This window comes from Carassius carassius, chromosome 34 (genome assembly GCF_963082965.1).
Source record: "Carassius carassius chromosome 34, fCarCar2.1, whole genome shotgun sequence".
Taxonomy (NCBI): Eukaryota; Metazoa; Chordata; class Actinopteri; order Cypriniformes; family Cyprinidae; genus Carassius; species Carassius carassius.
Window position 1 is genome coordinate 14,965,762 of NC_081788.1, and position 26,950 is coordinate 14,992,711.

The 26,950-nt window shown below is 37.5% G+C and overlaps 2 pseudogenes; one reads left to right on the forward strand and one right to left on the reverse strand.

The window, feature by feature from the left end:
* Window positions 1-11,202, forward strand: part of LOC132114929 (aminopeptidase O-like) — a 77,732-nt pseudogene extending 66,530 nt beyond the window's left edge.
* A 25-nt stretch (window positions 11,203-11,227) lies between these two features.
* Window positions 11,228-26,950, reverse strand: part of LOC132114477 (Fanconi anemia group C protein-like) — a 30,507-nt pseudogene continuing 14,784 nt past the window's right edge.

A 26,950-nucleotide genomic window follows, 5' to 3' on the forward strand; every position in this document is an offset into this window, starting at 1 on the left:
AAATATTGCATGACATAACATCTGGCATGTGAAAGAGAAAGAACAAAACAAGAAACACAACCGCGATCAGCTGAAATGATAAGGTTTGCGGGCAGGTGAGGACGGAAGGGAGTTAATGGTGTCTGCGGGGGAGAACGAGAAAACTTCATACCTTGTGAGCACAGTGACATTTGAACATGTTTCATAAATAGATGGTGATTTGTGACCGGAAGGCTCTTTGCTGTGCCGTTGCTTCCTGTTGTTTTCCTGAGTCACTTCACACTTCGTCTTAAAGCAAAGATTCTCACACACTTGTACACAGACACACACAATCTTACTTCATTAATCATTAAACTGCCTGCCACCTTCAGGCCCCCTGAGCTCCCACCCATTCAGCTTTAATTAAAGGTCTGCTGTGTGTGGCGGAGCCAAAGAGAAGCGTAAAGAGATGAAATGGGAACGAGAGATTTCAGTTCAAATCACTAATATGCTTATGATGATGCAGAACTATTTTGTCCAACCCCTGAATCCAGTGATTCATTTAAGCAAAATCGAAAGCATTTGTGACATAGTTAATTACTACAAATTTCAACAACTTCGTTTTCAAAAAAAAAAAAAAAAAAGCAATGGAGAAAATCTTTAAACATAAATATAAACACAAAACATAAATAATATGTGTTAACATGATTTTAGTGTGAAAGAAATTAAACCTTTTTTGTAAAGTTATATCTAGGGCTGCCACTATCTAATATTTTGGTAATTGAGTAATCGGTCAACTATCATAGTAATTTACATCATACCATAAATTTATATTATAATGTTCTATCATGTAATACTGAATACAATAATAGTTATGTGACTGAAAATTAGCCTGCAGACGGTGCGATATTTCGATATATATCATGGACCCCACAAAGATATTGGGTAAAACGTACCCACCAGCCCTTGATCTCTCTTTTTCTTTTATGTTGTCGGCATGACAGAATTGCTCTAATACAAATTTGAATTCATGATACAAACACATTTGCACATTTTAACACAAAAAATGTACTTCTGTAGAATTATTGGCTTCACTTCACATTTCTTCTTTTAAAACCTACAAAAACGTACCCTATTCACTATCATCGTACGGTTGCAATAAAATTATTCAGAGACTGCAGTACTTTACAAATACAAGCTTCTCTTGTATTTTGATCCAGGATTTTATAAAAATTGCACCTATAAAAGTTTACTGGCAAATTGAAAGTGATAATGTCAATATATAATGTCATGTTTTAAGTTTAGTTAAGGTTTTAGTAACACATTATTAATTAACAAGCAACGTTATTGGTGGTTTTAAAGAATAAAAGATTCTGCATCAAATTTGACTTTTGGGGGTTGAATTATTTTGAAAATGAATGTTTAGAACCAGTAAAACTTTTTTTTTTCATCATTCATCAACTTTGCATTTACAGATTCACTTAATTGTGCATTAATAAACTTTCTCTAAGTGTACATTTGCCATTCAGAAAATGTTTTTCTCTGCAGCAAAATGTCTTGCAGGTCAGGGGGGGGGGGGGGGGGGGGTTAAATAATTTTGATCGCAACTGTTAATGTCTCGTAACCTCAGGTTTTTTTTTTTTTTTTAAAGAAACCAAGGAAGAAGGTAAAATTATTTCATGGTAATTAAAACAATGCCATTTCTGCTTCTGATTGAACTGAACCTGGAATATTCCTTTAAATACCGTTAGTGTAATGAGATCTCCCATGCATGTATGAGGTCAGGTTTTGGGCCATGCTAAGCGCTGCTGTTGTTAGGTCACTGAAGGAAGAGTTGAATGACAGCAGAGAACAAGAACAGGAATGAGAACGAGGGAGAGACAGAGCCAGTCTGTGATCTCTCTGCTCTGCCGCACTAACACAGTCTCCATTTATACATGAGAGAGAGATAGGACATCGAACATAAACAGAGCATACACCTCCACTGACACACGCTTGCCTCAACACAAAACACACTGATAACAAAACTACAGAGTCATGCAGATTTCCCCATATGCATGTAATTCCACAGGTGGTGACGTCCTGTGAGCGCAGTGTTATTATTTAGCTGTTGAGCTGATTTCATCTTGTTTAATCACCTTCTATCTGTCTCTTTCTTATTAGGTGAATCATTGCTGGAGTGAACTTGTGGTCAAGTAAAAACACACAATGGCATACCGAGACGTTGAGCTCTTTCCGATCCATGACCAGGTACATGAGTTGTTCTCCAGCACTGTTCCCAAACCTAATGAGCTGTCTTTATAGGCATGACACATTGACACATTTCAGAAGTTATTTTAATTTCTGTCTTTTGATATATAATATTTTGCCAAAGAAAGCATCACACATGCATCCTTGATAGAGAAGTTCATCCTAGAATACAGTGTGCTTGTTTAAAAATAAATAAATAAAATACAATGTCATCAATAAAACAATATTTTATTTATATAATCAGTAAAACAATAAAATATATATAAAATAAATGTATTCAGCAAGGATGCATTAAATTGATCTAAAGTGACAGTAAAAACATTAATAGTGTTACAAAAGTTTAATATCTCAAATAAATGCTGTTTTTTTTACTTTCTATTCATCAAAAAATCCTGAGAAAAAATAAAAATAAAAATTGAATTTCAACATTGTAGATGATGAAATGTATGTTAGAAAAGGCATATTAGAATGATTTCTGAAAGATCGTGTGACACTAAAGACTAGAGTAATGACTGATGAAAATTCAGCTTTGCAATCACTGGAAATATATATAGAAATTAATTGTTTTAAATTGTAATAAAATTTCACAGTATTACTATTTTTGATACTTTTTTATGAATATGAAGGCTGCATTTTAGTAAATAAATGAGGCTTTAAAAAAAGACAGGTTTATATTGAATTAGTTTGTTTTATTTCAGTTTAGATATTTATCAATAAATACTTATTAAATAATAATAATTACCACCCCCCAATAAAGTATTTATTATATATATTAATTTATCAGTCATTTATGAGGTAACATTTCAGTCAGGTTGCTGCTTTGGAAGGGAGCTCCCTAGGTAGGAGCTCACTAGGTTTAGGAACAGAGCTTAGATTTAGCTTTCTATCATAAAGAACACTTCTTTATATTAGTGTGTGTGTGTGTGTGTGTGTGTGTGTGTGTGTGGTAGGCCATGGGAGTGCATTTGTACGGCAAGCTGATGGTCCAGGAAGATGCCCCACAGCAAGCATTGGCATGCCGTTGCCTCTCCATCATTAAAGATGACATGGACCAATCAGCACGCAGTGTTGTAGAGGAAATGATCCTCTGAACTCAGTCAAATCAGGTAAGAGTACCATATCCATTCTGACCTTTATATACAGTTCGAAGTCCAAATGATTTACAATTTAAATCAGCTCATTCTCTGAAAATCCTACAAAAGGTTTTTGGAATCAAGAGATGTTCCTCAATCAGCTCGTGATGTCTCAACCATAGACTGTAAAAAAAGATGGATGACGCATCTCCACTACGGAAAAGTGAAGCCAAAGCATCCCAGTATGGCCACTGCCATCTTGAGTAAATGACCTCATTTGTAGTCAGAGTCTGTGCAGTAGAGATTCGTTTGGAGTCGGAGTCTGCGCAGTAGAGATTAATTTGGAGTCAGAGTCTGCCCAGTAGAGATTCGTTTGGAGCCAGAGTCTGCGCAGTAGAGATTCGTTTGGAGCCAGATTCTGCGCAGTAGAGATTCATTTGGACCCAGAGCCTGCGCAGTGGAGATTCGTTTGGACCCAGAGCCTGTGCAGTGGAGATTCGTTTGGACCCAGAGCCTGTGCAGTGGAGATTCGTTTGGACCCAGAGCCTGTGCAGTAGTGTTTTGGTGTGGAGCCACGGAATCAAACTCCTGCAGCGCAGACCCAATCAACCATGCCCCTTGAACTTATCATTTGACTGCCGAATACCGAAGGCCTGCTAAAATAAGGTAAATACAACAAATAACGACTTACATTTAAAAACACACAATAATATACTATATACTGAAAAAAATAGTGGCTATTTTTAAAATTATTTAAAATGAACAACTAGTCTACCACAATGTGCGGGACAGCAAAATCAATGATCTTTAGTTTAATATGCCACTAGAAACAGCTCTAAAATGTCAGAAACGGTCCTGCCATTTTAAATCAAGTTCAACTAACGTTACAGGAGATCGACTGCTGTAGACTGTATTCTATAATTAATTAGAGTTGGCTATCATTAGTTTTGTCTACCTACATATAATTTTAAACCCATAAAAAGAATTAGTAACTTCCAGATAACGATTACCTGCTTTTTCCCATCATGGCTAATCGTTAGGCGTGTTATCTTATCTAATAACATTTATTAGTTAGCTTACAAAACCCACATTTAGTGAAGTGACGTGACATCCAGCCAAGTATGGTGACCCATACTCAGAATTTGTGCTCTGCATTTAACCCATCCGAAATGCACACACACAGAGCAGTGAACACACACACACACACTGTGAGCACACACCCGGAGCAGTGGGCAGCCATTTATGCTGCGGCGCCCGGGGAGCAGTTGGGGGTTCGATGCCTTGCTCAAGGGCACCTATGTCATGGTATTGAAGGTGGAGAGAGAACTGTACATGCACTCCCCCCACCCACAATTCCTGCCGGCCCGGGACTCGAACTCACAACCTTTCGATTGGGAGTCCGACTCTCTAACCATTAGACCACGACTTCCCCAAACATTCATTAACATTACAGAAGTCGGTTAGTACAGTTTACTGCTAAACAACTCATTTTGTCGGTGTGAGATAACACAGAAATCGAAAATGAATAGCTGGTTATATATTCAATCTCCTTTCGAAGCTCTGACAGTCTGCTCAGAGAAGCTGTCAAACACAGTTGTCAATCATAACACCCCGTACCGTTTTAACAGCATCAAATTACTAGCTAAAATCAAACATCACAAAAATGAACAATTGAATATATATGACAACTACCTTAAATGACCAAAACCATCTTTCAGAAAATTTTATTGGAAGTTTTATTTTATTTTTGACTCAAGTCCCATTCGTTTACATGGAGAGGGCGGGGTTTATGACCTGTACTGGAGCCAGCCACCAGGGGGCGATCAAAGAGCCCACAACCTGCACCCTCAACAGATTTTAATGGCAGAATACCAATGGGACAGTGGTTATTTTTGGACACTTTTGACATAAAAATATCCTATTATGTAAGAGCCACTTTGAAAAAGTAGTCACTCAGTAGCTAATAGATACAGAAATCATATAAAGGCCTTTTGTTTTTACTCCCCATATTATTAAAGATCCACTCCCATTGTCCCGGCCACTGCCACATTCACATTCTTCCAGAAGCTCCCGTCTGCTGCTTCTGCAATTTTCCAGGAAGCCTGTCGAGATCTGTTTGTAATATGATGAATTTGGAATGTGCACCTCAAACAATTCCCAAGCACCAGAAAAGAAATGGTTCTGCACCGTTTTCAGATGAAGCTTTAGGAGAGAGGTGGGTCTCGGGCTCTTACTGCATCAAATTCCTTCCTCCACAAGGCAGGGATTCCCTGGGTCCACATAACAACTCCTAATTTGTTGCTTCCAAAAAAGCTGTTGTGGACTGATATATGGTGGTAACCATGAGCGGAAGAAAGGGCAATTGTCTGACTTTCAAACTGCTTATCTCACATCACGCCGAGATATTATTCGGTTTAACCAAGCAGCACGGGCCCCTCGTCAGCCTATAGGAAAGAGACGACTTATGGGCCCCGAGATAAATCAATTAGTCATCCTGCTCCAGCGTTTTTGGTTAAGATGTGGTGCTTTTAATCTGCCAGCAAGACAGGTTTATTTGTTTGGGGACTCGGAGGAGACAGGTGGCTTTTCCAAGATGTTGTGGTTTGTCACTTGACTTGGATGAATCACATCAGTCGTGATCATCCTGCAATTTGTGCTGTGCTAATGCAGTATTTTCATTCTCAAAGAGCCTGTTTGCCTTCAGAGGTCAGCGTCTAGCCATGTCAATAATTCTTCAGCAAACATTAGGCGTCTGCCTCACTCAGACGTGCCCTGAAATGTGCTAAATTCTGATAGCAGATCACCCCTGCTGTTTTGAAGTATGCCAAACACTGTCAGGAAGAGCTATTAGACCTGAATAATGGGTGTTGAGCTTTTCAGGGTTTTTTTTTTTTTTTTCAAACTTTTGTCTTATAATTCAAAACTACATTAAAAATGGCATTCACACATACAATTAAGTACACCTCTTCTATGATAAGCATATATTTAATTTTTGTATTAAAATGTATCAAAATGCTTTAAAATTCTCTAAAATCTAACTAAAATTGAAATACTGTAAAGAAAATCTTAAGTAGTTTGATATAAATATACAAATAATATACAATAATATACAATCTCAATACATTAGAATGTCATGGAAAAGTTCATTTATTTCAGTAATTCAACTCAAATTGTGAAACTCGTGTATAAAATATATTCAATGCAACACAGACTAAAGTAGTTTAAGTCTTTGGTTCTTTTAATTGTGATGATTTTGGCTCGCATTTAACAAAAACCCACCAATTCACTATCTCAACTAATTAGAATGGTGACAGGCCAATCAGCTAATCAACTCAAAACACCTGCAAAGGTTTCGTGAGCCTTCAAAATGGTCTCTTAGTTTGGTTCACTAGGCAACACAATCATGGAGAAGACTGCTGATCTGACAGTTGTCCAGAAGACAATCATTGACCACAAACATTCATTGCCAAAAAAGCTGGCTGTTCACAGAGTGCTGTATCCAAGCATGTTAACAGAAAGTTGAGTGGAAGGAAAAAGTGTAGAAGAAAAAGATGCACAACCAACCGAGAGAACCACAGCCTTATGAGGATTATCAAGCAAAATTGATTTAAAAAATTTGAGTGAACTTCACAAGGAATGGACTGAGCTTGAGGTCAAGGCATACAGACGTGTCAAGGAACTTGGCTACAATTGTTGTATTGTCCTTGTTAAGCCACTCTTGAACCACAGACAACATCAGAGGTGTTACCTGGGCTAAGGAGAAGAAGAACTAGACTGTTGCCCAGTGGTCCAAAGTCCTCAGATTTACATTTAGCAGACGCTTTAATCCAAAGCGACTTACAAATTAGTACTAAAATAACTAAAATTTAATTTCCCAAATAAATTAAACCTAAATAGAAAAATAAATACTAAAATTAAAATAAAACAATTTAAAATATTTCAAAAACTTTTGGAAGATAAAGTATAAGATATGTACACTCAACATTTCTGAGACTTAAATGATTTGTATATAGATTTTCAATTCTCTTTATCATATAGACCCTCACACATCATTGGTTCTTTTCTTTATTAAGCTGAGTTTGAAAGCTGTTAAAAAAAACAAAGAAAAAAACAATCCGGTCAGACAGTTTTTAAAATAAAAACCTTTTAAAGTTTCCTTTATTCTAGATGTTAAAAGCAGCCATAGTTCATGCCTTTCAGAAATACTCAGTCTGCCGATTACAATCGGTGTACTTCAGAAAAAAAGTGTAAGCAAACTCCTAAGAAAAGGGTAAGGGCTGAAATCTGAACGTCTCCTCATAAGGGAGGGCTGGAGTCGGTGGAGTTCGGAGGCCTGTGAAATGCGTCTTGATGGGGATAATGAGGGACATATCCACGGCCCAGCCAAGCATGCTCCGTTGCAGGAGACCAAGAGGATCTGCAGGTTTTGCCTTTCATGTTGCTGGCTGTGTGGGTTCCTGGCGTGCTGATTTGTAACTTAAGATAAAAATCACATTGCCAGGGATTACCACACACCCGCCGCTCGGACAGCTGCTATGGTAACCAGAGGCACCGTCTTAACACAGCTCAAGAAAATACAAATAAAAGAAAACATGGCTGTTCTCTGTGGGCCACCGACAGGGGCGTCATGCATTCATGATTTTTTTTCAGGGGGCACATTTGGGGGGGGGGGTGGTATCTCATTTCTCAAATATGTGTAGGTAAACGCGTTTTGCACCTTTATAGATTGTTATTTGATCAATATATGGAAATGTAGTGTAATCTATTAACTTCACATAAAAACCTGACTTTTTACTTAAGTGCCATATCATGCCATAAAATATTTTTAATACGACTGAATTTGCATTTAATGTAAATTTTAATAACAATGTTGTAAGATACTTATTTTGAACACTTTCATTTTACAGAGAGTAAAGAACATTTACATTATCAAAAAACATTTTCATTTAGTCTAGCCAGAGTTCAGGCACTCTCAAAAACTCCTATTAAAATCACTGAAGCACTTTACATTATGAAACGAATATCTTACTTACATTCGTACGCACATCTGCACTTTTTGTTGTTTCTGATGAGAGAATTCGCTAAATAACTCAGTCAGCAAGCAAGTGAACAAAACACCGCGTTTCAGTGATGACTCTTCTGGACGTCTCTCATTGGCCATTGCATCCATAAGCGCAACAGAATAGTTTCTGATTGGTTATCATGAGGCGTTGTACGAACGCGTCTGTCTCTGGCTCAGCGCCAGCCAGCGAACGCAGATTTGAATTTAGCAGCTGATGCTGTGCGCTGAACGATCTAATCACACCGCTGTGATTGTATCAAATATATAAAAAATATTATTCTGCAATTTTTTTTTTTTTCGTTTGGAAGCTGCATTTAAAATCCACTTGGCTCAGAAATCTGAGGGGGCACGTGCCCCCTCACTTTGAATGGGCACGACGCCTCTGGCCACCGACAGGATGACAAGAAAATGAAGAGTAGGAACGTTTCGTGGGTGAAGGAGCACGTACGTAAGAGTGTCGAGGAGATACTCTCAGAGCAGGTGCAGAGCTTAGCTGATTGGTGAACAGTGATTGAACTCTTTGTTCACAGTGGCTAAGTTCTGCACCTGATGAGAGGATGACAGACAGAGAGAGACTTCAGGGAAAAGCTTTTTCCCGCTTTTCTTCTTCTCGTTACAGATGTGAAGTGTTAAAAGCATAATGATTATACATTCATGTGCCAAAGAAGAAATGGAAGAAGGCATGAAAGAAAGAAAGTCAATGGAGGGTGTCTGTATTTTAGTTTGTAGGTTAAACATGCATATAACACTTTCTTGTTGCACATCGTCATCAGTTACAGTAGGTCTGTAATAACTAGAAAGAGCTTTTCCAAGCAATTTCATTGTTGGCACCAGTCAGTGACTAATCACTCAAGAAAATGACATTTGGGGTTGGTAATATTAAAAATTAGTGATTTTTGACTGATTCTTTAGTCATGATGCATTAAATTGAACAAGTGACTGTAGAGACATTCACATTTAAAAAAAAATAAAAATCTATTTTAAATAAATACGGTTCTTGAACTCTCTGTTAATCAAACAATCCTGGATGAAATGTTTCCTCCTCAAAAATAATAGTGCATTTTTTTGAACATATATAAAATCATACCAACTCCAGTCTTTTTAATGGTGGTATACAGTACATGAACAGGCAAATTTTTAAGAACTTTTACTGTTCAAAATTATTTATTTTGATTTATTTTTAAAGGTGAGAAATTTGTTGCAAGTGCTTTGACCTCTGTTTTTCATACCCTTATTTTCTGCCCCACTGGTTCATTTCCCAGTTGCTTCATCAAAACATTTTAGAACTCATATGTCATTGTACAAACTTTCTTTGAGGGTTTCTGGAGTGAAATGAAATGTTATAATAGCAGTGCAGTATGACGTGGTTGCCTTCGTAATGAGCTGATTGTGAGATCCCTTTCACAATGCGCAAAACAAACTCTAGCCGAGAGCACTGACAGATGAAGAGTGAGTCTAAGATGGTGGAGACGGCTGTAATGAGGACTGAAGAGAAGCAGACTGAGCTAATGGAGCCCACAGTGAGATGAGGAGCCCAGGAGTTATCATCTTCTCATGCTCAAGTCTTCTAGCATCACTTCATACCTCTACTGTGCGAATAACAAAATCATTTTGCTATTTCCTATACTGCTAGGCCACAAAATTCTGGGAAACGTGGACAGAAGGAGCTAGACAGCCACACAGACCAAACATCTGCATCTGTGGACTGTAAAAACAGCTCCACTTTTAGCTTTGATGGTTGAGATATGAAAGACAGAGACAGGAAGTTGTGCTTAAAAGGACCTCTGCAGATCAAGTTAGCGTACGGCCGCGGCCAGCATGCTGTCTTCTAAGTCATGACAGATGTAGGAGTTAAATATAAAGCTAAGGAGAAGCTGGCCATAAATGACTATATTTAGAAGCTGTTTAAAGATGCATTACCATTCATGGCTGGTAAAAATGGAATTAGTTGCACAGGCTGTATTTCAAATGTCATTAGGAGATATTTTGTGGGAAATGAAGTGCTAAGCACCTTCAGCTGAAGCGTATTATCCCATATCTGATGCTTCCATCAAGTGGCCCATGCTGAATGTGAATCATATGTGAGCATGTGAGAGATACTGTAGATGGAGCTGGCCTCCCGTGCCTACTGAGCTGATTACAGTACTGTAGAAACACTGGCTCAGTTCAGCAGGAACAGGAGTCTGGTCCACAGACACCAACTCATCTCTGCAGCTTCAGGCTCATCCACACACAGCCATCTCAGTACAACTGAAGTGTGCCCAGCTTGGAGACGACTTGTGAAAAGCATTCATGTTATATTGTTAAATAAAACTGAAATTATTAAAAAAAAAAAAAGTTCTGTTCACTGAAATTAAGCTAAAAATATAAATTTTAAGAAAAACATAGAAATTTAGAAACGAAAGAAGTATTCTTAAAGACAAGTATGAAACATTTGAAATCAAATAAATTATTATTAATACATTTTTATTTCCTTTGCATCTGTTATTACTTTTTAAAATTAAAAATTAATTTTAAAATTTTTATGTAAAGCACTGTGAATTTCCTTTGCGTATTAAGTGTGTTATATAAATAAACTTGCCTTCATCCATTATTTCTGATGTCGTGACCGTGAATGATAAGGTTTCCTGTTGTACTCTTCTCTTTTGCAGGTTTCAGATCTGTCTGGTCTTTAACTCGGGGAAATCATGCAGGAACTGACTGTCTGCTGCTCACTGATGCTCAGAAAGCACAATGAATGGACTATTCAAAACACAAACAACAACAAAAAAATCATTGCACATTTAAGCTAGAAGGCATAAAAAGACAAAAATGTCATATTTTGTATTGTCAGAAATAAAAACAAATACGGTGCACAAATGTATGTGTCATTCTGAAGTCTAGCTGAACTACCACACCAAGTTACATTTTTTTTTAATGCACACTGAAGTCACCGTCAGCATTTTCTGAACCCACCACATCAAGTTCCAGAGTCATGATCTGATAGCAAAAAATGTTTGTGGTACAAATATGTGCTGATGACGCATGGTTGGTGTTTTTACACCACACATTCAGGGACATTTCTGTGGTGGACATCACATTTTCTTTGTTAGAATTGTGGTCCCATATTAAAGCCATTTATTTGTTCAACAAACCGTAAATAAGTACAGTAACTAGAAATATAACTAGTTGCTGTTATTCTAGTATTAATGGAATAGTTCGCCAAAAATGAGAACTTGCTGAAAATGTACTCACCCTTAAGCCATTCGAGAATTTTTTTTTTTTACTTTAGACTGTTGCTTTTATATTTTGGCCAGAATTACCATTTAATGTTAAAATGCCTTAATGAGGGATTTGTTTCTTACAAACATGTAGCTTTTCACAAGACGAGTTCACAAGTTTAGCAAGGCGGTCAATACAGTATGACCCAGTTTTGAGTGCTTGAGCCAACCGAACACAGAAAATGCTCAGAGGAAATGGTTCTACAGGGAGACAGAGACAGACGGAGAAGCACTATTGATGATGAAGTCTACAGAGACTAAACTATTCAAGAGGCCCTGTGCTGGGTGTACACACACATACACACACACACACAGATGTGAATGTTCATGTGGTGAGAAGGACTCTCCTTGTGTGGGAGGACAGTGAGCAAAGACAAACGGTGTGTTAGAAAGACGGAGCTCCGCAGTCAAACAACAAAGTCTCCAAGTCCAAACACTCAGGAAATACAACCGCAGATCTGACAGCAGTCACATCCCTGGAAAATGACTTTCTGTGATCCAAACACACAGAAAGAACTACATGTGTTCCTTTTATTTGGCTCAGTACATCAAGTGCGGAGGCCCCTCTTGGGTTTAGGGGAAGAACACCCACTGCTTTTAAAGTTAAAAATGGCAGCTGGGCTTCTCTTCTATAAATGCCATATCGTCCCACCCAGCTTTTCGGTGCGTAACTGAACCACGCCAGGATTCCTAGTCCTAATAAATAGTTTCAGTGAATGCTTGAATCTAGGACTTTTTATGTGAAGCTCTCAGGTTTGGAGGAGGGTGTCCTCAAGAGTCCTCAGCCTGGAATGAACCCTTTCATCCCACGTAGCAGCACTGTTTAGTCTGCAGCGTATTGAGGCAAGGATCCACAGTGCCCTGCGCTTCACAGCAGCCTCAGGCACCTGCCAGCATCACAAAACTCACACATTTGGATAACCAGCCCTCACAATTTCCACTGGACCAGTTATTGAGATGGGCCAATGAAATTAACTATTCATTATTTACTCTCATATTCCAAACCCTATATGGAATATGAGAGTCATCTTTTCAGTGGAATACAGAGAAGAATTTTTTCAAAGGTGCTAATTTAAAACCTTTTTCTTCAAATTCTCATATAGGAATTTTGAAGGGTACAGGTTACAGCCCTTTGTGTACTTTGCCATGATAAATGATGTGACACATTGTGTTTCACTAAACGTTGGAGAAAATCCTCACATTCATTGGCTGCTGCCTCTGTGCACTAACGGCATATAATGCAGTGGGGAGCGAACAGCAAAAATGTGACAATGGAACACAATTATTCTTGTGCTTTACCAGCAAAGACAACAGGAGAATTAGTACATGTATAGCTGATGAAGCAGAAAAGGTCTAAGTCAAAAGACACAAAGACCAACAAAGCTTAATGAGTTTAAACATTGGTATGATATACACAAGGTGGAAAAATTGACCATTTCTGCCACAAAGGAAAAATAAATAATTATTTAGTAAATCATAATAACGATGAAATAATGAAAGTTTAAATTATGATGTACTAAGCAATAATTATGGCATTAAAAAAATTTTGACAAAAAAATTAATTTATGAAAGAATTTATATGATTATTTTTTAAAGTCTTAATTACAACATCTAATTACAAAATCTGAATTACGACAAAAAACTACTGAGAAAGGGTCAGTTAGCCTATATCAAAGAAAGCCAAAATGTAGAAATTCTTTTAAAACTTAAATCTCAGTATGACTTCTAACTCAAAATTATGAATAGCAAAGCATTTTTTTTTTACTTTCTCACAAGTATCAGTGATAAATTATTCAGTGGAAATCTTCCACTTCCAGTGAGCTGTTAATGCAAGAATCACTGTGATCAGAACATTGAATCATTCTTTTTTTCTTTCAATCGATGAATCATTCTTTTGGACCAGTTCAAACTCGATGACTTGAGTTAAAAGCTGTCTGGGGGAAGGATTGCCAATAGTGAATAATGATTTAAATCTCAGTCTAATCCTCACACAAATCTATCACATGCTTTCATAAGACTTGGAAGTCATGCGAATTACTTTTATGATGCTTTTTGGTTTCTGTTTGTCAGTGTCAGAGCTTGACAGCCCGTGGTCCTTATGAACTTAGATTGAATTGGAAACACCTGCATGAAGATTAATCAAAATATCACATTTTGTGCTCCACAGCATAAAATCTTATGGTTTTAAAACAGCACAGGGGTGAAAATTGTGATATTTGGATAAACTATCCCTGTATGTAAACAAAGCTGACTTTATTAAAACTCAGCATTACCTTGTCATAAAGGAGCAGCTCTCAGCATTTAAGCTGTTGAGTGTAAACTTGTTTTTGTACAGAGAGTGTGTGAGAGACTGAAACGCTTTTGATTTTAAATGTGTCGTAAACAGCCGGCAGCCTATTTTATTCTGTTGTTCTCTGCAAACCAAAAGAACTAGCATAGGGTCAATAAAGGCAATGATGACAACTTAATATGGCTGAGCACAGCCCTCGTCTAGTCTTGAATACGCCACCATGTCAGCATGAGCAAACGCTTGGAATTTTAGGACGCAAATGTTATTTTACAATGTGTTGAATCTGAATCAGTGAAGATCTCACCTTGTCAGTTATTTCAGCGATAATGCTAACAGGTCCGTGGGAAAAGACGGTGAAGTTTGAAAACAAATGCAAAACGAGGTTTGCTGAAAAGGAGGAGGACAGGAGCTCTTCACAGCACTGAGTTGTCTAGGAAGGGGAGGACAAGTGAGAAACAGCATCCTTAGATGAGTCCAGGCTTCTCTGGCCACTGCCTGAGATTAAAACAAAGAGGAGGAAGCCATCAGTAATTTTCCAGTGTGCTTCACTTTGCTGTTTTTAACATGTGACGTAAGGTGACTGACTTCGGGGCCATAATTAGATCTGTTACGGTTTGTTGGGACCTCTGGTGCCCTCTGTTGGTGGGGTGGTGGAAGAACATCAGGAGCCACAGCAGCAAATCGGCGTTCTCAGGCGCTGCCAGAACAAGCAGCTCAGCAGCTGTGTCCACCCAGTACCCACACTGCACCAGCAAGAACCAAGCCTCAAAGACAGCCTGATACGCCCTGGAAAATCACCATCCACCCAAACACACTAAGAATGAACCTAACAATTATTTACTGATACATTTGGCTTATAATGTAAAGAGAGCTGGAGAAACAAGAAGACTGAATGAGTTTGGATAGAGAAAAAGAGATATTTGCACTGACAGCTGCTCAAACTAAAGAGATTCTTGAGAAAGTGAACTCTCAAGTTCTGGTTTATTCTCTGATAATATCCTGAGGACATCTGCAGCTGACACTCTCACTACTCAGAATGCTAACAACGCATGCATTTTCCTAGAACTGTAGACGACACGTATGCATCAGGCCATTTTCATTTTCAGGCTAAATGAAAAACATATTTTGTACTTATGCACATATATTATATATGAACATACATTATAAATATATTCAAGAGAGAGTGAAGAGATCTGTAGCACAAGAGGGTTCATGAATTACAACCATTTGTCATTCAGTACTACTTCTTGGTGTGGACAGACACACTTTTTTCCTGGTCTGTGATTTTTGAAAAGCTATGTACTTAAGGTGAAAACCTACAGTATCACTGAATATCAGGTCATCTGTGTCCAAAATACCCAACTGTGTCAAGCCTGAGCTGGCTAGAAACATACAGGATTACTGTGTGGGAAGTCTCTGTCTGGCGATAAGAGAGCAATGAAGAGTAGGGTGTCTCGAAGCTCATCTCACCTGACATCTACCTCTGCCTCCTCATTCTCCGTCACGCTCTGAAGTAAACTTCTGATCCAGCTCAGATGATCCAGCCAGGCTTGCCTTGGAACCCCTGAAAGGGGGGGAAATGAGAAACGTAGAAATGAGACACTTTTGAAATTGATTTCCAGGTGGACGAGGTGAACTTAGCAACTAATAACAAATCTCAAGCTGAAATGATCTGACCCTTCTCTAAGCCTTAGAAATGTTGCTGACAAAACTTACCTCAAGAAAGTTTTGTCATCTGTCATCTGCCATACTATCATTCATCTTGTTATATCATATTTCTTTTAAAACATTTCTTTTTAACCATGTGTGTTTATGTTTAGTCCAAATTGTCATTAAATATAATAAAACAACAATGGACCCCACTGACTATCATTATATGAAAAAAGAAAAGTAAATAACGACAAAGTGTAATTTTTTAAAAGGAACAGTCAAGAATCATATAATGTAAGATGTTTTCATAAAATATTATGCATCACAACTTTTTTCAACATTGATAACAATAATAAATGTTTCTTGAGGACCAAATCAGCCTAATAAAATGATTTCTGAAGGATCATGTTATAATGAAATACATTGTAAAATATATTAAAATAGACTTCTGTGAATATTTCTGAGTGAAAATGAAAACAGACAGATTAAAGTGATTCTCAAAAATAGAACAGAATAATCTAACAACATCAAATTATATTTTATGTCCATTTACTTTTTGGCAAATAGCTAAATCTGGGTTTGGAATGACATGAGAGTGAGCAAATAATGAGAAAATGTTCATCATTTTTGAATGAACTGTCCCTTTAAGTCAAGCCACAGTCAAGAATCATGGCCTATCTTTAGCCTGAAGAAGTAAACAACTAAGCTCCAGCATTCACGAGTCTCCTTTCAGAGACAAAGGTCCTGCTTCACGTCATTCATTTTATGTACAATGACAATTGAACCAGTGCAAACAAATAATCCTAAAAAAGAGCCCCTGGCACAGCAGGCACCTGAGGTCTGCAGCTATTCTTCTGTTGTGCTGGTCATAGAATAGGTGGCATTGTGAGGATATCCTCTGGAGTTCAGGAGGTACTGAAGAGCCCCGGGTCCTTTGGGAGCCAAGCCAGAGATAGATATCAGAGGACTGGACTGAGGCGGGCAGGGTGGGTACAGGAGGAAGGAGCCTGTTTGTTTGGGACTGCTCTGATGGAGGGAGGGAGATAAGGCCAGGCTTTGGAGACTTTAGATGGTGAAGATTTAGGATGAAGGATTCAAATGAATCTCTAGCCACTCACTGAGACAATACTGAGTCAAGTTCAGTCAGAGTGAGGTAATAGTTTTTCATGCTAAGAAACTATTTAAAGTATGTGAAAGTATTTATATATATATATATATATTTTTTTTTTTTTTTTTTTTTTTAATAATTAATCATTATTAATTTGTCAAAGCAAACTGATTAAGGTTCAAATGTATGTCCAAATCATAAAGCTTGGTGATTTTTCAGGTTAAAGCCATTTATTTTTAAATGAAATCTTAAAAAGGAATAGCGTTATATTATCATTCCCTGGTATTTATGTTTTTGTAATTTCGTTTGCTTATTTCAGTATTATTTATTAGCAGGCATTGCTTTCTACAAAATTTGTGTAATTCTGAGCCATGTTGAGTTTTCTATTACTGTTCTTCTTGCTGCTTCTCTTTTGTTTCTTTGTCATATAATATTATTTTCTTGTCATATATTTTCATGTGAAATATATTAAACAGCTCGATAACAATAACAAAAAAATATTCCCCAGAATTGATAGCTGTGGGGTAAGGTGTGCCAGCTGTGCTAGTAAATTTTCCAGGCTGGTTTATTAATATTTTTCAGCAAATGTGAATATTACACAGCAATCTAATCCAAAGTCTTTTTGCTGTCTATAATTAAATGGCTTTGAATTAAAAACTAATTTAAAGCCATATTTTATTTTTTATGTAAATCATTTTTATATTACAATTCAACTTACCCATTAACATGACACCGTTTACACCTATAGTTAAAAAAAAAAAAAAAGGTACAGTCGTGGCCAAAGGTTTTGAGAATTACATAAATATTAGTTTTCAAAACGTTTGCTGCTAAACTGCTTTTAGATCTTTGTTTCAGTTGTTTCTGTGATGTACTGAAATATAATTACAAGCACTTCATACGTTTCAAAGGCTTTTATCAACAATTACATGACATTTATGCAAAGAGTCAGTATTTGCAGTGTTGGCCCTTCTTTTTCAGGACCTCTGCAATTCGACTGGGCATGCTCTCAAACAACTTCTGGGCCAAATCCTGACTGATAGCAACCCATTCTTTCATAATCACTTCTTGGAGTTTGTCAGAATTAGTGGGTTTTTGTTTGTCCACCCGCCTCTTGAGGATTGACCACAAGTTCTCAATGGGATTAAGATCTGGGGAGTTTCCAGGCCATGGACCCAAAATTTAAATATTCTGGTCCCCGAGCCACTTAGTTATCACTTTTGCCTTATGGCACGGTGCTCCATCGTGCTGGAAAATGCTTTGTTCTTCACCAAACTGTTGTTGGATTGTTGGAAGAAGTTGCTGTTGGAGGGTGTTTTGGTACCATTCTTTATTCATGGCTGTGTTTTTGTGAGTGAGCCCACTCCCTTGGATGAGAAGCAACCCCACACATGAATGGTGTCAGGATGCTTTACTGTTGGCATGACACAGGACTGATGGTAGCGCTCACCTTTTCTTCTCCGGACAAGCCTTTTTCCAGATGCCCCAAACAATCGGAAAGGGGCTTCATCGGAGAATATGACTTTGCCCCAGTCCTCAGCAGTCCATTCACTATACTTTCTGCAGAAGATCAATCTGTCCCTGATGTTTTTTTTTGGAGAAGTGGGTTCTTTGCTGCCCTTCTTGACACCAGGCCATCTTCCAAAAGTCTTCGCCTCACTGTGCGTGCAAATGCACTCACACCTGCCTGCTGCCATTCCTGAGCAAGCTCTGCACTGGTGGCACTCCGATCCCGCAGCTAAATCCTCTTTAGGAGACGATCCTGGCGCTTGCTGGACTTTCTTGGACTCCCTGAAGCCTTCTTTACAACAATTGAACCTCTTTCCTTGAAGTTCTTGATGATCCTATAAATTGTTGATTTAGGTGCAATCTTAGTAGCCACAATATCCTTGCCTGTGAAGCCATTTTTATGCAATGCAATGATGGCTGCACGCGTTTCTTTGCAGTTCACCATGGTTAACAATGGAAGAACAATGATTTCAAGCATCACCCTCCTTTTAACATGTCAAGTCTGCCATTCTAACCCAATCAGCCTGACATAATGATCTCCAGCCTTGTGCTCGTCAACATTCTCACCTGAGTTAACAAGACGATTACTGAAATGATCTCAGCAGGTCCTTTAATGACAGCAATGAAATGCAGTGGAAAGGTTTTTTTGGGATTAAGTTAATTTTCATGGCAAAGAAGGACTATGCAATTCATCTGATCACTCTTCATAACATTCTGGAGTATATGCAAATTGCTATTATAAAAACTTAAGCAGCAACTTTTCCAATTTCCAATATTTATGTAATTCTCAAAACTTTTGGCACCGACTGTACATTTTACTTGATATAAACCTGAAATATTTCACTTCTACTTGACTAAAGGCCAACTTATATATAAAAATGGCACCGTTTACACCACTTTCCCCTACAAATATACAGTATGGGCTATAAACTGCTAATGTACCATATCATTAGAAGATCTCCATAAATAATGCTCTTTTGTTAAGTGAAGGTCTGAAGAGGTGCTGTACCTGATGGTTCTGTCAGTACAGGAGTGAGTAAACAGGGCGTCACATTTGGGAAGAAGGCTCTGATTGGTAGACGATCCTACAAATCAAATATGCACAGAGATATCACAACTCCAAACTTGAAATACCACTTTTTTGTCATTTGAGAGCCACTAGTAGCACCAAACAAACTTGTCAATCATTTGAAACTCCACAGAGACTATGCATTACTATTTCACTCTCATTTTTCCTTGTTATTGTCCTCTGTGGTTCTCCATATTTTTGGAAACAATCATTATTTTTGCGATTCAGTTTGGTGCTGCTAGTGCCAGAGAAATGACACAATCACCTACATGAAGTCAGCTTGTACCTGAGGTTTCTGTGCGGTCAGTCTCAGGAGGAAGCAGGCAGTGAAAACCTGAATGAGGGCTCTCACGGCCAGTTCTCATCAATCTCTGTCAGCACATTCCTACACACACACACACTCTCTCAAATAAATTTGCTGTTGTGAGGATTAAAACGGCCTGATTTACTTTAACATTTTAAATTCTTATAAGTAATCATTTGGGATGCAGCAACATGGAGGTTTTAAATTTATAAAATGGCTTTTAGAATAAATATATACTGTTGTGTCCATGAAAAAAAATACACTAACGCCTTCATCTAAAATTTGTACATGCTTCAAATAAGACTTGAGAAAATTTTAAGAGATGGATAACCATTAAGTACCCTTTGAAAGCTTCCAGTAGCAGCTTAAATCGGCAAAATAGCAATAATAAAAGTAATAATGGTCTGTACTGATATAATCACTATTGTTATATTATATTATATTATATTATATTATATTATATTATATTATATTATATTATATTATATTATATTATATTATATTATATTATGGGGCTGTTGAATGCTTGAATCTGATTGGTTTACGAATGTTTTAAGGTGTGCAATTATTTTCAGGGAAACGCTCAGCTAAAGTATTACCAGGGAGGTCATCGCCATATCACTTCACCAAAGGATTTCAGTTATTGTATAGGTCTTTACAGCCTAAAACAGCCACAGAACCAAAACCCACAATGACACTGACCAAGCAAATAAATATCGTGAACAATAAGATAAAAATGACTAATTATTTACGTTTATGCTACAAAATTACCTTTTATTACATACGGAAAGCACATACTTTCCGTCTCCCTCTCCGATAGAAACGCACAAACATGCACAAAAATGCGCTGCTCAGCAAATTTTATCAGTAAAAAAGTTTAGCAAAAAGTAGAAGAGTGGTTTTAAAGGTAGTCTAAGGGACTTTTTTTATGAAGTATTGTGGTGTAGATACTTAATAGGTCAAATTAAAAGGAATAAAATGCAGAGAAAAGCTGATATTCACCTGTAAATCTCATTGACTGTGAGGGAGATGTGACAGTTATGGGCTGCAGCTCGAAGCTGTTGGGGAAAGAACATTGCAAAGCATTAGTAACAATACTTTTGTCATCTCCTCTTTCAACCACTAGGGGGCAATGCTGTGATAATAATAATGAAAGTAAAAGGACATTCAGCCAAGTATGGTGACCCATACTCAGAATTCGTGCTCTGCATTTAACCCATACAAAGTGCACACACACAGCAGTGAACACACACACACACTGTGGGCACACACACACACACCATGAACACACAGCCGGAGCAGTGGGCAAGCCATTTATGCTGCGGCGCCCGGGGAGCAGTTGGGGGTTTGGTGCCTTGCTCAAGGATATTTAAGTCGTGGTATTGCCGGCCAGAGACTCAAACCCACAACCTTAGGGTTAAGATTCATACTCTCTAACCACTAGGCCACGACTACGATAATAATAATAATAATAATCATCATCATCATCATCATCAATAATAATAATAATAATAATAATAATAATAATATGGGGCTGTTGCCATCACCCACACATCCTCTCCCATAATTTCCTACTGCAAGTTTAACAGGCAAGTTTCTTACCAACAAAAAGCACATTGCTTTATTATACAGCAATATCATCTGTTTTAAATTCATTTGAAAGAGATTAAAAAATTATATCCAAGCAGCTGTATGTGCACGTCTGCTGCAGCACGTAAACATATACATGATTATATTTTAAAAGAACAGGTTTTGTTAATATACCCATATTTCATATGGGCAAAGAATCCCATAAAAAAAAATTTCACCCAGACCCAAAACATCAGTGCTCCAGAAAGCCCACATGTGCCCTTGCTGTCTTTGATCCTTATAGCATTTGTCTTTGTTTGTGCTTGTGTGTGTGTGTAGGCTACAGGGAGATGCCTCATTATTCTTTCCTTCATTTGGGACCATTAAAACATCTGCCCCACCCCAGCCCACAGGCACCCTCATCTCCCCTCTGCACGCACACACACACGATCCTCACACACCACCCCCCTCCAAAACCCCCCAAACCCCAAAGCATCTCAGATATTCCCGTAACCTCAGCTATTCAACGCTTGCCAAAAGCCGCCAATTTGCTGCTCCAATAAAAAGAGACGCATTTCAGCAAAAAATATTAGATGGTACGATCCCATCAAAGAAACAGAAGACAGAGCAATAGAAACAGGAGAGAGAGAGAGAGAGAGAGAGAGAGAGAGAGAGAGAGAGAGAGAGAGAGAGAGAGATCATAGGATACCAAGTTTACCAACTCACAGCCAATGTAAAAAAAACAATGAATGAAAATGTATGACTGCAATCACAAACGATTTGCACAAAGATCCAAATGCGCCTGAACCTAATTTGTCGCTCTTCACCTGATCTTCATAAATAACCAATTCAGACACAGTCATCTTAGGGCCTGTTTACACCTGGTCACTCCATGCTTTTTTTCTGATTGGATAGCTATCCGATCGTGAAAAGACCTTATGTAAATGTCTTCTGAAATGCCTTCGAGACGGATTGAAAACTCAAACCACTTCAGTAGGTGGTCTGGAACACATTCAGACGAAACTGGACAAGTCTGAATCCAGCTGGTTGTTGAAACCACATATGTACATTTTACTCCTCTCAGAACATTAAAAAGATAATTTTTTCGGATTTTTATCATTATAGGGTGGTTGTGTACACACACTGCTAACACACACTTCAGTACAAACAACTTGTAAAAGTTCATGTAGCATCCGGTGACCCCTTTAAAACAAATCTGTTTTGCTTATCACATTAAGTACATTTTTTACTTCAGACTTTTTATGACAAGACCATTTATGTTTTGCTTGTCAGACCCAGCCCTTATTTACTTTTATTATATGTAAAAGAGGGCCCATGATATAAATAAATTCACAAATCCTTCATAAATTAACCTTATGCATTTACAGAACAAAGTAGTAATACAGTAAATAAAGAAATAAAGTGCTTGGAACAACACAAGGATGAAGAAATGATCAATAATTAAAAAATAAAAACACTTTTCTAAAAGTATTAAAAAATCTCAAATAAGAGATGTCATGTGACATAAGCAGAGGCATAGAAAAGGGCTGTCTGCTTTTATATTTTTATGAAGGCTGAAACTTTCTCTCCCTAGTGAAAACAGATGGGCTTTCCGAACACTCATCCATACCTTCTCCTAACACTTCAGGGAGGGTCAATTACAGCATGGCTAAAACATCCTCTTTCTGGCAGTGGGATGCTGGACGATGCTGTTTATTGTTATTGGATCTAAGCTTTGAGGAAGGTGGATGAACACAGAAATGTGAAACTAATTTCTGGTTTCCCCTTTTTGATTGTGGTTTAAACAACTTGTTCCTGTAATGTAAACACACCGCAGAGTTCAATCTCTCGAGCACAAACAAATAAGAGTTGAATGCAGCTGCATTTGGGCCTAATTTTACCTGTCTGTACTGCTCAGAATGAGACACTAAACAGACCATAACAAGCCTCAAACATCAGCTACATGACGACTGTTTGACGTCCTTAGACAGACACATAAATGAGGTCTTGATTTTTAGTTTCTTCATGTAGGTATGAAACAGCCTCATAAAGATGTGTATGGAACGGCGGCCTGCTTCATGTCACGCTATTTGTGTCTGTTTTCAAAAACAGGCCAGCGAATCATGCAATGCCATTAATCTTCACACGCTGTGTACCATTCAAACAACAGACCATCAAATTCCTTCTTTACTACCATAGTTTTACTGTCAACACAGCAGCACCAAATTAATTAGCAACCAAAGCAAATATTATGACATGTGGTACTAGTTGCCATCAAACATAACGGTGTGAACTGTTGCTAATAAACATGATAATGTTCTGTTGCCTTAAGGTGCTGATATATTTGTTTAATGTTTTTTAAGAGTTTTGGCTATTATTATTTTAGTAATATGCAATATGTGGCATCAAAAAGTCTGATAGCACTGGAGAAAATGCTTTAGTTTTGCATTTTTATAAAACTATATTATTAGAATAACAGTTTGAAAAGTTAACTTAAAAAAAATCTAATGATTTTATTTAAGTTTTTCCCACTTTTTGCGTAAGACAGAGAGACAGAAAGAAAGCAGAAATGAAATGGCCATTTGAACACACACTTGTTCATTTTCAGGTTTCAATTTTCATATTTAAATCACACTTTAAATGTGGTCTATATCTTTTGGAGAAGAAGAAAATCGTTTCAAAACGTTAATATAGAAGAAATCCAGTTTACCAGTAATGAGTTATTGACATGTTTGTGCAGACTCTGTGTCACTGTTTCATGGTCAGACAGAACAGATTCCAGTAAGCTCACTGCTGCCCCCTCCAGACAGGTGGGACTATAACACCACATGTTCACTACAGCTTCATCCTCCAACACAAGTCTCTTACTGTGTAGGAGAGAAAGACTTTTCACAGTATATTGCTTCTTGACAATAGAGGCTCTTTAGTTGATCAACATTATTATTACATGCCATTATTATCTAACATGCAAGATTCTCAACAGTGATTCCCAAACCTTCTGAAGAGCCTCTGAGTGGAATCGCTTTGGGGTTAATCCAGCACGTTTTACTATAGCCTGAGCTACACTTCCCTCCTCCTCCTAGATCAGATGACACAACATATTCTGCTCAGAACTGATACATAACATAAAACAATGCCGACAACAGCTTTTATACACAACGCCCTCAGTTTATGGTAAAACTGTAAGCACACACCATCAAACATCAAAAACTGTGATTTTTATTATTATTTTTTTTTTTTTGCTTTGTGTTTGATAGGACAACTATTTGCTCATCATAAATACATCCCCATGTTGCACACAAATAATAAGATTAATAAAGGACAATGGAATCTGGTGGCAAGGCCTGTCTGTTTATAAAAAAGTACAGGGGTTAAGTGTTGACAGAAAACATGTCTGCTTGTGGTGGGGCCATGTGGTTTCTTAAGGTTTACAGTATGCTAAGATGTCCTCCACGGACCCAAAGAGGCACAATTACTACCATCTGAACAGCAAAAACACACTGCAGATTACTCTTAACTCTAAGCTGGGCTGCGGCTACAGTGCAGGCCAATGAAACACAGCCTTTTTACATTCTCTAGTTTTTTTTTTTTTTCTCTACCTTGAGGTGGAGAAACATGGCATCTGCCATGATGATTATTTAGACAGTACTAAACCCCATGGATGCCCAAGCTAAATCAAAACAACTTACAAAAAAAAAATAAAAAATGTAAAACTTAAAATATTGCAAATATTGACTGAGATGTTTTATGATCAAGGCATCACATGACTCTTGTAGCTTACAGTTACAGATACGCCACATGATTTAAGTGTGTTCATGTATATTTTAAACTGAAAGAGATAAATCAATTCTAAAACAGTTTTTCTTGCTGATTCATTTTGACTTGGATGTCTTTATATATATGACAGGGGTGTCAAACTCAATTCCTGGAGAGCTGGAACCCTGCAGAGTTTTGTTCCAACACTGCTCCAACACATGTAGTTTTCAAATAAACCTGAAGGACTTGATTAATTGGATCGGGTGTTTAATTAGGGTTCAATCTAAACTCAAGGCTTTTGACACCCCTGATTTAGGAGTCAGATCTGTCTCTAAATACTTTAGTAAAATATATTTAGCATCCTCCCATTTCACACTGAAAGTCAATGTTCATGCAAGTAAAATGAATATATTGTCAGATTATATGTTCTTATGAATTTCATATAACGATGTATGCATGAAGATTTTTCGTTATTTTGAAATGTGAAATTTCAATGAATATCTCAATTTTTTATTAATAAAAGAGTGTGGCAAACACAAAATTTTAAATGGCATTACAACAGAAGAAATTATTCCTGTCGGTTGAGGGCTAAGTTTTGTGCTCAACTTTAATCCTTCAATTTAATCCTGTTTAGAGGCTTCAATTCATGCCGAGCAACTAAAGGAACACAGGACATCACTGCCGTTGAGGCTCTGTGGGGTCAGATGGAATCATCCCGGGTGAACCTTATATAGTAAGACATTGTAATACTCTGCCATCTGAGATCAGAAAGATTACATCTATAAAACGCCTTTAAATCTGCTCATTGTCAAAAGCCTTTAAAGAGTATATGCGTTTTTTTTAGTTGGATTGTTTGTTTGATTTATGTATTATATGTAGCTGTATGTTGATTGTACAGCACTTTGGTCTGCATGTGCAGTTGTGAAGTGCTTTCTAAATAAATGGAATGAATGAATGAATTGAAGGTGCTGATCGACATGAAGGCTTTCTCAGATGGGTGAGTCTTTACATGTTGACAGTAACAGTAAACAGCACTTGAAACAAACAAGGATGGAGTAAATGGAAAAAAGCACGGTCCATTAGAACACGCAACAAACATGAGAATGGAAAAATCTGGCAGAAGCAAGATGTCAGGCTGGGAGGAAAAGAAAAAATTTAATTAAACCAAATCAATTTGCTAAAACACAACAAGAAAACAACTGAAGACACTGGGCCGTAATTAGGTTACAGCAAGATGAAACAAATCGTACTTCCAGATTAGTGTGATCAAACCTGAGGAATGGTGCCAGGGTTCAGTAATTGTTTACATCCAAAAAAGCATGGAGTATGGTGTAATTATACAAATCAGCAGAAGACTGACCAGTCTACCAAAAGTAAAGGATAAAAACAGCAAGCTTATGGATGTTCAATAGGACAGTCTTCCCATGTTTAATCTATCCAGTAAATGCACACATGTCTATAATCTGAGTCATTGCACAAAGCAAGTCCTAATGTCTGTTTTTTGTTCCATATCTTTCCCCAACAACCCATAAATACAAACACTGCACTAGGGATTGTTAACTAAGCAAATGAATAATGTAAGATTAAACACTGTGTCTGAACCCCTGACAGAGAACCCACACCTCGCTCTGACTCCACTTCCCTTTGTACAGGTCAAAAACATCTGGCAAATGATAAGTTTACTTTAAAAGCCCTGCTTTAATTAGCGCTATGTTTTATTAGATGAACAAAATAATCAAACGAATGCACACACATTTGAATCTGGCAGAAATGCAAGGGGTTCTGTATTGCTTATGGTAAACCATCTGTCTGAACTCTGTAAAAAGTTGAAAGTGCAATTATTTTAGTTCTTTTTCATCACCTTTCATCTCCCAACCCTGAATACATCTCTTTAAATATAAAAGTGTACATTGGGAATTTCTAAAACACTCTTGACAGTTTGAAAACGGTTTTAAGGAGGGTTCTAGAGAAGTACAGTATGACGTTTATTTAATACATTATAAACACAAAAGGGCTTTGAAAATTTAAAGCATGTGCTTTAAAACTCTTATGAAACAGATTTTGTCATTCTAATGTCAATTTTAATCAAATTATT